This window comes from Schistocerca nitens, chromosome 5 (genome assembly GCF_023898315.1).
Source record: "Schistocerca nitens isolate TAMUIC-IGC-003100 chromosome 5, iqSchNite1.1, whole genome shotgun sequence".
NCBI classification, from domain to species: Eukaryota; Metazoa; Arthropoda; class Insecta; order Orthoptera; family Acrididae; genus Schistocerca; species Schistocerca nitens.
In genome coordinates, this window is record NC_064618.1 from 399474235 (window position 1) to 399485824 (window position 11590).

At 39.8% G+C, this 11590-nt stretch overlaps 1 non-coding gene across 1 annotated transcript; it reads left to right on the plus strand.

The window, feature by feature from the left end:
• The first annotated feature begins 844 nt into the window (after positions 1-844).
• On the plus strand, positions 845-919 carry Trnat-ugu (transfer RNA threonine (anticodon UGU)). The gene has a single exon. It is a non-coding gene; the product is annotated as a tRNA-Thr (tRNA).
• The last annotated feature ends 10671 nt before the right edge of the window (positions 920-11590 follow it).

The window sequence follows — 11590 nt, forward strand, 5'->3', positions numbered from 1 at the left end:
TAAGGTAACAGGCATTAGTGTCTTGTGGACTGGGTTATGAGGCACTGATGTGTCCATCAGAAGCAAACTTTAATAGTCATATATATGACGGTAGTATCTGTTCCCGAAAGAACAGTTATCGTTGATGACCATGCAGCTTATCTAGAAAATGAAATGATAATTAAATGGACACCCTAGCTGCAAACCGGCGTTGATATACTTCATTGGGAACATGTTGAAAATATGTGCCCCGATCGGGACTCGAACCCGGAATCTCCTGCTTACATGGCAGACGCTCTGTCCATATGAGCCACCGAGTGCACATAGTGCTCTTGCAGGGACATATCCCTTGCACACTCCCCGTGAGACCCACATTCCAAACATGTCCACATCACTACATTCGTAGTGCGCCTAATAGATGTTTGCCCATCATACTCATTACTCGTGGCAGATTAATCTGCCATGTCCCGTACGAGTTCGGGCATAGCGTGCGCGTTCGCACAAGAAGGTCAGTTGCCGGGAAGCCATATTTTAACTATATATGACGGTAGTATCTGTTCCCGAAAGAACAGTTACCGTTTATGACCATACAGCTTTGCTAGATAATGAAATGATGATTAAATGGACACCCTAGCTGCAAACCGGCGTTGATATACTTCATTGGGGACATGTTGAAAATGTGTGCCCTACCGGGACTCAAACCCGGGATCTCCTGCTTATATGGCAGACGCTCTATCCATATGAGCCATCGAGGGCACAGAGGATGGTTCGCCTGCAGGGACTTATCCCTTGCCCGCTTCCCGTGAGACTCACATTCCCAAAATGCGTGCAAAGGATAAGTCCCTGCAGGCGAACTATCCTCTGTGCCCTCGGTGGCTCAGATGGATAGAGCGTCTGCCCTGTAAGCAGGAGATCCCGGGTTCGAGTCCCGGTCGGGGCATACATTTTCAACATATCCCCAATGAAGTATATCAACGCTGGTTTTTGCAGCTATGGTGTCCATTTAATTATAATTTCATTTAATAATGAAGCTGTTTCAGAGAAATAGGCTACATGCCGTCACTAGGTTTCACCGTTCCCAGTCGCTCGTCACAGAAACACAACCCTACATACTGGAAACAGTCATCGATACTGAACCCACATATTGAAAACATGGGAACACGTAGGGTCGTCTTCTCCGAAGCCCCATGTTTAGCAATGTGCGCTGAACGTTGTGAGCCGAAACACTCGTGTCTGCACCAGTGCGCCTCAGATCTCCCAAAGATCTGTCTTAGTTTGCAGTGCAAGCAAACCCTCGACTTCCACGTTGTGTGATGCGGTGGGCACATCCACCACCTTGCCACCTACTCGTGGTTTCGCCGTCATTCAACCACTTTCCTTAGATGCTTAAGACAGAAGCACGCTAAGAGCCGAACAGCTTCGCCGCTTTCGAGATGCTCGTTCCCACGCTCCGGGCCATAACAGTCTCCTCTTCGTGGAAATCGCTTATGTAAATATATTTTCCCATTTGCGGTTCGCATCGTCTCTGATCCACTTATTTACTTTCCTTACAGCCCTGAACTTGTTTTTTAACAGCAACTGTCAGTACCTTTAGTTGCTAAACTAAATAGCCTCAAATAAACAGTTGCCACAAGTTTATTTAAACCTGACTTAGGTTTCGATACTACTACGGGAAAAGCTACGTGTAACACTAACTTGCCGTGAAACACGCTAATGTTACCCTCTGCCCTCTGAGAGTATTTCAAAGTTCGACCGTCCGTGAGTCTAATGGAAAAGGGTATCGGACTATAATTTCAAATTTTGTGAAGTTGACAGTAAAAACAAATGGGCCTTAACATTGGGAGATAACAGAAGTGGTAAAATTATAAGTGAACGAAAAAAAATGAGCGGTAGTCAGCCTTATTAGACACATTAATGAGAAAATTGGGTATTAGTTATTGAAGTTACTTTTGTTGACATTTCACTTTGAATAGCAAACAGGATACAAACTGACACAGTGCCCTCTGTACTGTGTGTAGCAGCAGTTACCAATAACACACACACACGCCAGTAAATTATGGGGAGCAAAATTGCACCGAGCTTTTACCAATAACGGCCACAATCATTAGCATTACTTAATGAAAATACTGAAACATCACTGCATAAGTGCGTAACTAATTTTGGACATGAGATGCTTCTATCTCGACTGACATTGTAAGTAGGCTGTTTATGTTTTCTTATTGGCAACGTTACGTAGCGCTCTGTATGAAAATCACTAGCTGTGCTGTGTGCAGTCTGTGGCTAGTTTGCATTGTTGTCTGCCATTGTAGTGTTGGGCAGCTGGATGTTAACAGCGCGTAGCGTTGCGCAGTTGGAGGTGAGCCGCCAGCAGTGGTGGATGTGGGGAGAGAAATGGCGGAGTTTTGAAATTTGTAAGACTGGATGTCATGAACTGCTATGTATATTATGATTTTTCAACACTATTGAGGTAAATACATTGTTTGTTCTCTATCAAAATCTTTCATTTGCTAACTATGCCTATTAGTAGTTAGTGCCTTCAGTAGTTTGAATCTTTTATTTAGCTGGTAGTAGTGGCGCTCGCTGTATTGCAGTAGTTCGAATAACGAAGATTTTTTGTGAGGTAAGTGATTTGTGAAAGGTATAGGTTAATGTTAGTCAGGGCCATTCTTTTGTAGGGATTTTTGAAAGTCAGATTGCGTTGCGCTAAAAATATTGTGTCAGTTTAAACACAGTCATGTATAAATTTTTCGAAGGGGAAGTTTCATATGGCGACCCTTAGCCGAGGATACCTCACTGGAATCTTCTGAGTTTTTCTTGTAGTTTGTGTAATTAGTGTAGATTTTGTTTATTGCTAGCGCGTAATTGTAGAGAGAATCTCCTCTGTAGTTGCAGTCTTTCATTGTTGTACAGTAAAACAGGTGTGGCATGCATGTAGATTTGCACCAAGTATTTTGCAGCTGCGCTTGCAATTAACTAGATATCATTTTCAGTGCTATGTTAATGTGTTTTCTTATTTTGCTCTTCAAATTGTGCTTTTCTGTGTTGTCGTTTGAAATATTGTGGCAATAATGGCGTGTGAAAAACGTAACACTAGGCTCCAAAGTAAACTGAGAAATAATAGTGACGACGAGCGTAGCTTATCAGCGTCGCCGAGTAATGAATTAACTAATGTTCAAAGTAGTAATTTGGTAATTGTGCATAGGGAAATGGAGCGGGCTGCAAATAATGCTGGTGGCAGTGAAACAATTAGTGAACAGGGAAGCATTATCGATCGATCGGTCGGCAAGAGCTCGCCTCAGGAATCCGAAATGACAGGACACAATCTTCCAAATACTGTAGATTCAGGTTTTGCGTCCTCACCGTTTTCTCAAATAAGTCAAGACACATTTTCTGCTTGTCAAAAAGGTGAATGTTGCCGGTGCAAATTCTCTGCCGAAAAGCATAGAGGAACAGATTCCAGACACTAATACATTATTATTGCAATTAATGCAACAAATGGAACAAAATCAGAGACAAACACAGCAAAAGCTTCAAAAGTTAGACGCAATGGAACAAAATCTTCAAAAGTTAGACACAATGGAACAAAATCTTCGGAAGTTAGACACCATACTTGAACAAACACGTGAAGATTTAACTACTGAGGTACATAACATTGAATCGAAATGTCAAAAAGTCTGTAACGACGTAAAAACACAAATTTGTGAGCATTTCCAACCCCATATGAAACTTCCCCTTCGAAAAATTTATACATGACTGTGTTTAAACTGACACACAATATTTTTAGCGCAACGCAATCTGACTTTCAAAAATCCCTACAAAAGAATGGCCCTGACTAACATTAACCTATACCTTTCACAAATCACTGCAATACAGCGAGCGCCACTACTGCCAGCTTAATAAAAGATTCAAACTACTGAAGGCACTAACTACTAATAGGTATAGTTAGCAAATGAAAGATTTTGATAGAGAACAAACAATGTATTTACCTCAATAGTGTTGAAAAATCATAATATACATAGCAGTTCATGACATCCAGTCTTACAAATTTCAAAACTCCACCATTTCTCTCCACACATCCACCACTGCTGGCGGCTCACCTCCAAATGCGCAACACTACGCGCTGTTAACATCCAGCTGCCCAACACTACAATGGCAGACAACAATGCAAACTAGCCACAGACTGCACACAGCACAGCCAGTGATTTTCATACAGAGCGCTACGTAACGTTGCCAATAAGAAAACATAAACAGCCTACTTACAACATGAATAACACAAATAAACATGAATAACATCTTAAATGCACTGCATATAGCAGTTTTCCCTAGTAACAGCAATAGTTCTTTTTTTTCTTAATAGGAGGACAATACGATGGGGTCCCATAAAATGGTATAGTTTCCCTTCTTTGATTATTGCAAAAGTAAAAACTATCTCTAAAAGGTAATCATTCAATTAAATTACTTTGCAAGGAAATAAAATGCAACACTGGGCTAAATTAACTTCAAAAGAACCATTCATTATGGGTACCAAAACTACACAATCTTTGAAAATGTGCCTAACTTCACTTCTCTTAGTGCTACCGCAAATCGGTTCATTAAAGAAATAAATGTACTTGTACTTTAATCACCTATGAAGCAGGTATTCTTGGCAATAGTATTTACGCAATCTTGCACTGTAATCCTACAAAACTATATTTTATAATAAACTAAGAATACCTTAGCCAAAGCCTATCCAACTACATTTTATAGTTTTAGCTTTTAAATAATTAAGGTTTTCACTTTCCTATTGATTGACCTTTAAATTGTTTTGCTTAAACTTCCTACCTTAACAATTTCACTTGGAGTAGTCCATAAAAAAAGGACCCAAATTTTACTCTTAATTTAACTTTTGCTACTCCTTGTACTTTAGACAAAAAATCACTTTTACAGACGTGACTGCCAGAATTGTTAATTTAAATCAGGATACTCGGTTTTAGTAGCACTTAGGTGAGGACCCTGAGTAGGTTAGTGATCAGGATTGAAGTTATGGTTTCGAACACGTATCGACGTTTTATGTGATTATTATTGAGACAACACACAAATTAACTGGTCCATACCAGTATACATTACGTAACTGAATGTATGTAGTCTGTGAAGCACTGGCGAAGATTAGTGGCAGGCGAAATGGTGGCTAACTGTACTCACGCCTCTTTATGTGCGAATGCTCTGTAAACTCTCTTCTTTGCTTCGGATTTTCAATATATTAGAGCCATTCCATTATTCCGTCAATACCAAATAATAGCCAGATCCCCATCCGAGGCAAATCCCTTCTAATGCAGCTCCCAATTGCCTCTCTTAGCACCGTCGAGTTGTACTGTGCTAAGGCTAGCCACACATTAAGTGCCGTTCCCACAAACGAGCCGCTCAGTTCGACCGCCAGACCCACCTTTTACATCGCGCCATGCCACTTTCGTTGCGGAGGGACTTCCCTACAGCGTTAACATGTTAGAAATACAAATGCCCTAAACGTGATCCAGCTTTTAAAAAATGGTTCAAATGGCTCTGAGCACTATGGGACTAAACATCTGAGGTCATCAGTCCCCTAGAACGTAGAACTACTTAAACCTAACTAACCTAAGGACATCACACCCATCCATGCCCGAGGCAGGATTCGAACCTGCGACCGTAGCGGTCGCGCGGTTCCAGACTGTAGCGCCTTTAACCGCGTGGCCACACCGGCCGGCATCCAGCTTTTAACATACTTTTTTCATAAACATATTCATATTACAATAATTTAAAATTTCAACATATTCTTTTGCTTTTTCATATACACATTACAAAACTCTAATTTTCTTGCCATACATCAAGGAGTTCAAACAACACAGAATGCACACTTCTTAAATTGAAAATTCGATATAAGTGTCACAAGCTGAACAGAAGAAAACATCGAATACTCACTCTCGGTCGGATTCACGTTATCATAATTTCTACTAAATCCATACATATTATAAAAGCTGACGTACGTTTATGTATGCGTATATATGCAAGCACAAGACCAGTTTCAACCAAACTTGATACACACATCCCTTACTGTCAGGTAACAAACGCTCTCGGGGTAGATGCACCTTCCTATTATAGTTCAGGGGAAATGACATCATAGACACTGAGATGCGTGAAAAGCTTCCGCATTGTCCGTGACTTTTAAATTTATCACTTCTTTGCTACTTACTCTATTCACAAGACGTTTTGCAGTCAATATCCACATATGACGCTGAATGCACTTACAAAGTTATATCATTGTATGATACACAGGTCAGGAGACATGACGTCATAAACACCGGGATACGAGAAAAACTGCCGCCTCATGCATGACGTTTAAATTTATTACTTCTTTGGTACTAACTATATTCACAACACATTTTGCGCATAGTATCCACGTATGCCACTGCATACGCCTACACGAATACATCACTCTACGACTCATGGTTCAGGAGATATGGCACCATAAACGCTGAGATGCGTGAGAAAATGCCGTATCATGCATGAAGTTGTAGCACTTTTATTCTTTACCACAAAGACACTCCTACAGTCGAGTCATCTTAAGCTAATTCGGACTCCTGGCTGAAGGTGAAAACAATAGCCATCTATAGAGCTACGAAGAGGTGTTGCCATAAGACGTTTACTAGATACCGTTGTAGACACGCGGAGAACCTGTACTTGTACATTTATATATTATGCACACTTCTTTGTACGACTGCTTCATGATTTCAAAGGTGTTTTCACGGATACAATGAAACATTATAAATCGTTTCCTTGTCACGGACTTCCGTTTGTCTTTTGATCTGTCAAGAGTCACGAAACACACCTTTTCCTCTATTTTCTGCGACATCTCTACACATAATTAGATGCTCTTCTCCAGTTGTCTTCATTTCTATGAGCCTGCTACGATTTGCGTCCTCATTACTCTGTGGTGTTTACGTAGTCCACAGTGAGTTAGCTCATCAGCAACAGTCTGTTTGTTATTGAGAAAGGGTCTATGTTTAAATTTCTTTTCCCGCCGATTGTGTGTCTAGTCTGTAATTTATCTCCTCGCTTAAGCTTTGATGTTAATCTGCGGCATCACACTTCAATACTTTAAGATTTTAGTTTTGTTTCGTTTTAGATTTTCGCTCTTTTGATGAGATAGCCCACGTATTTAATATGTAAGCAATGAATAATTAAGATACCTAACATCATTTTAACTATCTGACATTCATTCACATCTCTCTTTACTTGCGTGTATCCTGTCGCGCGCTGTCCACTGTAGTATAGTTTGTACGTTTTCTTTCTCTAAGTTTACGTTCCGTTCCCCTTGCTATCGCCAGAGTCACCTGTTAACCTAAGGAAGAAAAGTCGTACGCACTTCTGTTTTTTTAATCAAGTTAAACTTAATGTGTGTGATGTCGTATTTGAGCTGTTTGTGTATGGTATTTTCTGAACGGAGATTGAGAATCAGTCCAGGATTTGCCTAAACGAGCGCGGAAGACCGCCTAGAAGCCACACACAGCCTGGCAGGTGTACCAAACCAAAACGACTTTAATCTACCGTGAGGATTCGCTCTGCTTACGGTACACATCTCTGTCTCGCAGATTAGCGCGTTGCAAGTTAAATGGTCAGGTCTTTTGCCATTCCTTTATTATGAGCTGGGTTGATTTTGGGAAAGAGACCAAACACCGAGCTCATCGGTCTCATCAAATTAGGAAAGGATGGGAAAGGACGTCGGCCGTGCCCTGTCAAAGGAAATTGCCTGAAGCGATTTGGGAAAATCACGGAAAACCTAAATCAGAATGGCCGGACGTGGGATTGAACCGTCGTCCTCCCAATTGCGAGTCCAATGTGTTAACCACTGCGCCACCTCGCTCGGTCCTTTATTATGAGTTTCCCATCATAGCGAGCAACCAGAAAAGCGCATTGACAGTAGAAGACAGCTAGTATTGTTATTTTTTAGTTCTGTATAAGGCTGCTGAGATACTCATTGAAGAAAGCAGAGCAAGACGCCAGTGGCGGCAGGATGGATTCGCATCCTTTCACAACGCGGAGAAACTGCTGACCGCGTGTGATGTAGTACGGAATGCGAACGCTGAATGGTGGGCTTCCGTCATGCACCGCAGGTCGCGGGGCGCCGAAAGGGTTGCCGCAACACAAGGCGATGGCACACCCAATCCGAGACGCTGCAGATGATAACTCAATACGAGCAAGCGCATTACAGGTAAATCGCCCAGAAGCTTTTATTTATTTTTTTTTTATTAAAAACTGTGGATTCAGAAAAATCTTTTTTTTAAAGTCAAGATCGCAAGTATGATTTTTTATTGATAACCAGTTTAGGCTATATTAATTAGCCATCTTCAGATCAAAAAAATTTTTTTTTATTGTACAACGCCAATTGACAATACATTTCGTCATAATTTTGTTTGAGCTGCATTATGTTTATACAGCGCAAGTTTACGAGATCGTCAAGTGCCGTGCATAACAACAAAATCAAACATTATCCACATCTACATAGTGAGAACGTAACTGACAATCATATATTATGTGGAAGGCGCAACAACAGAACAAACGTACAATATCTCATATAACTGAGTCAACGTTGTACGGTTGTTCTGGTGCTGTGTCTTCAGAATAAGAAACGAGTGTCGATTACGTTTTCAGTACGAACATGTGGAGAATGTTTGATTTTGTTACTGTACATGGTACTCGACGATGTCGTAAACTTGGGTTATACAATAAGCATTGTAGCCTAAACAAAATTATGACGATGTGTCACGCCAATCGGTTATGCACATTAAACAAAAAATCTTGTGATCTGAAGATGGCTAATTAATGTAGGCTAAACTAGTTAACACTTAAAAAATTATACCTGCGGTCTTGACTAATAAAGGATTTTTCTGAATTCACAGCTTTTATTTATTTACTTTCGCCATTCTTATAACCTGTTTTATCCAATCAAAACATTCTCAAGCTGGATTCGTCTTTTCATCTGTTCGTTCGTAACATACCTAATGTCTCCCTTAAAGTGTTGTTCGTATTCCAGTCACAGTCCAACCTTCCGTTTTCCCACTGTGGAGAAAGTAGTGGAGAGTGCTGTACTTTGAGGATAGTCTGTCTAAGGATTTTCCTGGTCGTGTTTCAATCTAGTGATAGATTTCAGAATCAGATGAAGGAATACGCACTAGAGATCACTACAAACAGTTTCCGGCATTTTCTACACTTTTTGCTGTTGCGAAACGCGAGACTGTGCTTTGTGCAGCATTGTATAAATACTCTGGGTTCCACACATTTAAGTGCTGTATATTATATTACGCTATTTGGAAGATGCTCTTAAGTTTTCAGTTTAAAAATTTTATGGCAAGTTAAATTCTGTATGTTTTCAAAACAAATTGTATGGAAAATGCGGTAAGATCGGGTAGCTGATAGTCCAAGATCCTATGGAGCTAAACTACTTAACCTAGAGATTATCAGATTTAGTAAAAGTAACCACTGTTTAATTGGGGAAAATATGTTATTCCTGAGAAGTCATAGCATCAGCACTTTTTTTAAATGAGGTTCTTTTATAGAAAAGGTCAAATCAACCAGTCTTACCCCACTAGTGGGGTAAGAGAGGGTACACATACTAACTTTATGGAAATATAGAAAACAAAAATTTTCAGTCGAAAATCAACAGAAACCTTTTATTGAAATACAATGCAAATAACAAAATTATTAACATGTAAAGCAGCAATCCTCATCATTTGCTCCACTAAGGCTTTCGTGGCCCCAGCAAAGACATTTTCCGCGTTTAACCCAACTTTCTCCTTCTTCTGCGTTTGCAAATACGTTGTCACAATACCAGCAATTGACGTCTGATTTATTTTTATCGTCTTCATCCACAGAATCATTGTTGAAGGACTGAGAATTCTTTGGAACACTCCCTTTTTATGTTGGTTCTTCACAAAAATCTCTTCTTAGTATATTTGCTTTGATGATGTCTTTTTCTGCTTTTCTGAATTTCAGGAAGTAATTTCCTCTTCTTAAACGCCATGTTCTGACGTATTTGTTTCTTTTCTTTTGACTGACATACCCGATTTTGCCCCCACTCAAACACGCGGTGAAAAGAAAAAACACGCCAGTATGGTCGCTCTTTCTTCTTGATCAGCGGAGTATAATTCTGTGTGTCTCCACCACAGCGCACAAATAGTGACAAAAGAAGCACGGTACCCAGCTTCACCCCACCATCTGGTCTTACCCCAGTTTGCCCTGGACAGTAAAACTAAACGTTGTTGGTCGTGCAGCATTTTGTATCTTGAAACAGCAGGTCTTTTATAACGTGATGTTTGCAAATGAGTTTATTTAGTCTCTTAACAATTTCACCTGTCTTGAAAATAACGATTGTGTTAGTTGCCTAATGCTTTTATTGGCAAATGTATTTAACTTCATAAACTATTTTACAAGCTGGGCATCCGCAGCTGTTGAAAGGTATGATATTAGGAAGAACTCCGCTAACAGCTGATAAAATTGTTCTTTATTAAAACACAACCGGTTTCGCGTCCTAAAGCCGCATCATCAGGTGCAACTTTCATGGTAAAAAGCAAAGTACAGTGTCACCCCATTTTGTGGATATTAAAATTAATAAACGAATGTCTAAAATATACTCACAACGTTAAAAGATAGTAGGCATATCCATCGCTTCTAGTTAAAATTTACAATTCAGAGAATTTTGACAATACTATGACGAGCGAAAGGCAACGAAGATGTGCTCCATTCATGCAGGACAAATTGATAATAGATTACAGAGCCATATTTTAAAAATATACCTGTATCTAAAAGGGAAAAAAAGATCGTTTATAGTGATAGGACGCTAAAAGTTTTCTTTAATGGGACAGATTGTGGGTAAAAAATTGAAACATTTTTCACATTTGGGAAAATTTTAATTTTTCGGAGTAATTTTTTAATTTTCTGAAAAAGACTGCAGCACACAAAAATTGAACACCATCATTTAAAAGTTGAAGAGAAAAATATATTTAAATTCTAGTACAGGGTTGGCTAGTAGATTAAGTCTGAGAAGTGTTGCAAGGTACAAGACTCTCCCGTGTTGAAGCTATTAGAAGCCTTTGAAATGTGATATTACAGGCTGCAGAGACTGCTGGAGATCAGATGGACTGATCAAGTAGGGAATGGAGACATCCTACAACGATTCAACGAGGACAAAAACACTTATAAGGAACATAATTAATCGAAGAGACAGAATATCTGGACACATATTACGACTTAATTCGTTGATGTGATGATGGGAGGGATAAGTCGCTCTGGTAGCCCTAGATATGATTCATAAGGGAACAGGATGCAACAGCTATCCTGCAGTGTAGACAATAGTTAACAAGTTGTAGTACTAGAGAACTGTATGCGGTATCTCTGTCCTTCATACCGGGTGCACACAACAAATAGTACAGTTTATGTCTGCAGAAGGTAATGTAGTGGTTTTATCCTATATGTCCGAGTGCTGATTTCGAAATCAGTGCAACTGTCGAGAGAGTGTATTATAATAATTATTTTCTTCTTAGATATCACTACTGGATTTGGATGTGGTTACTTTCCGCTCGTTTTATGTAGTTTAATGTTT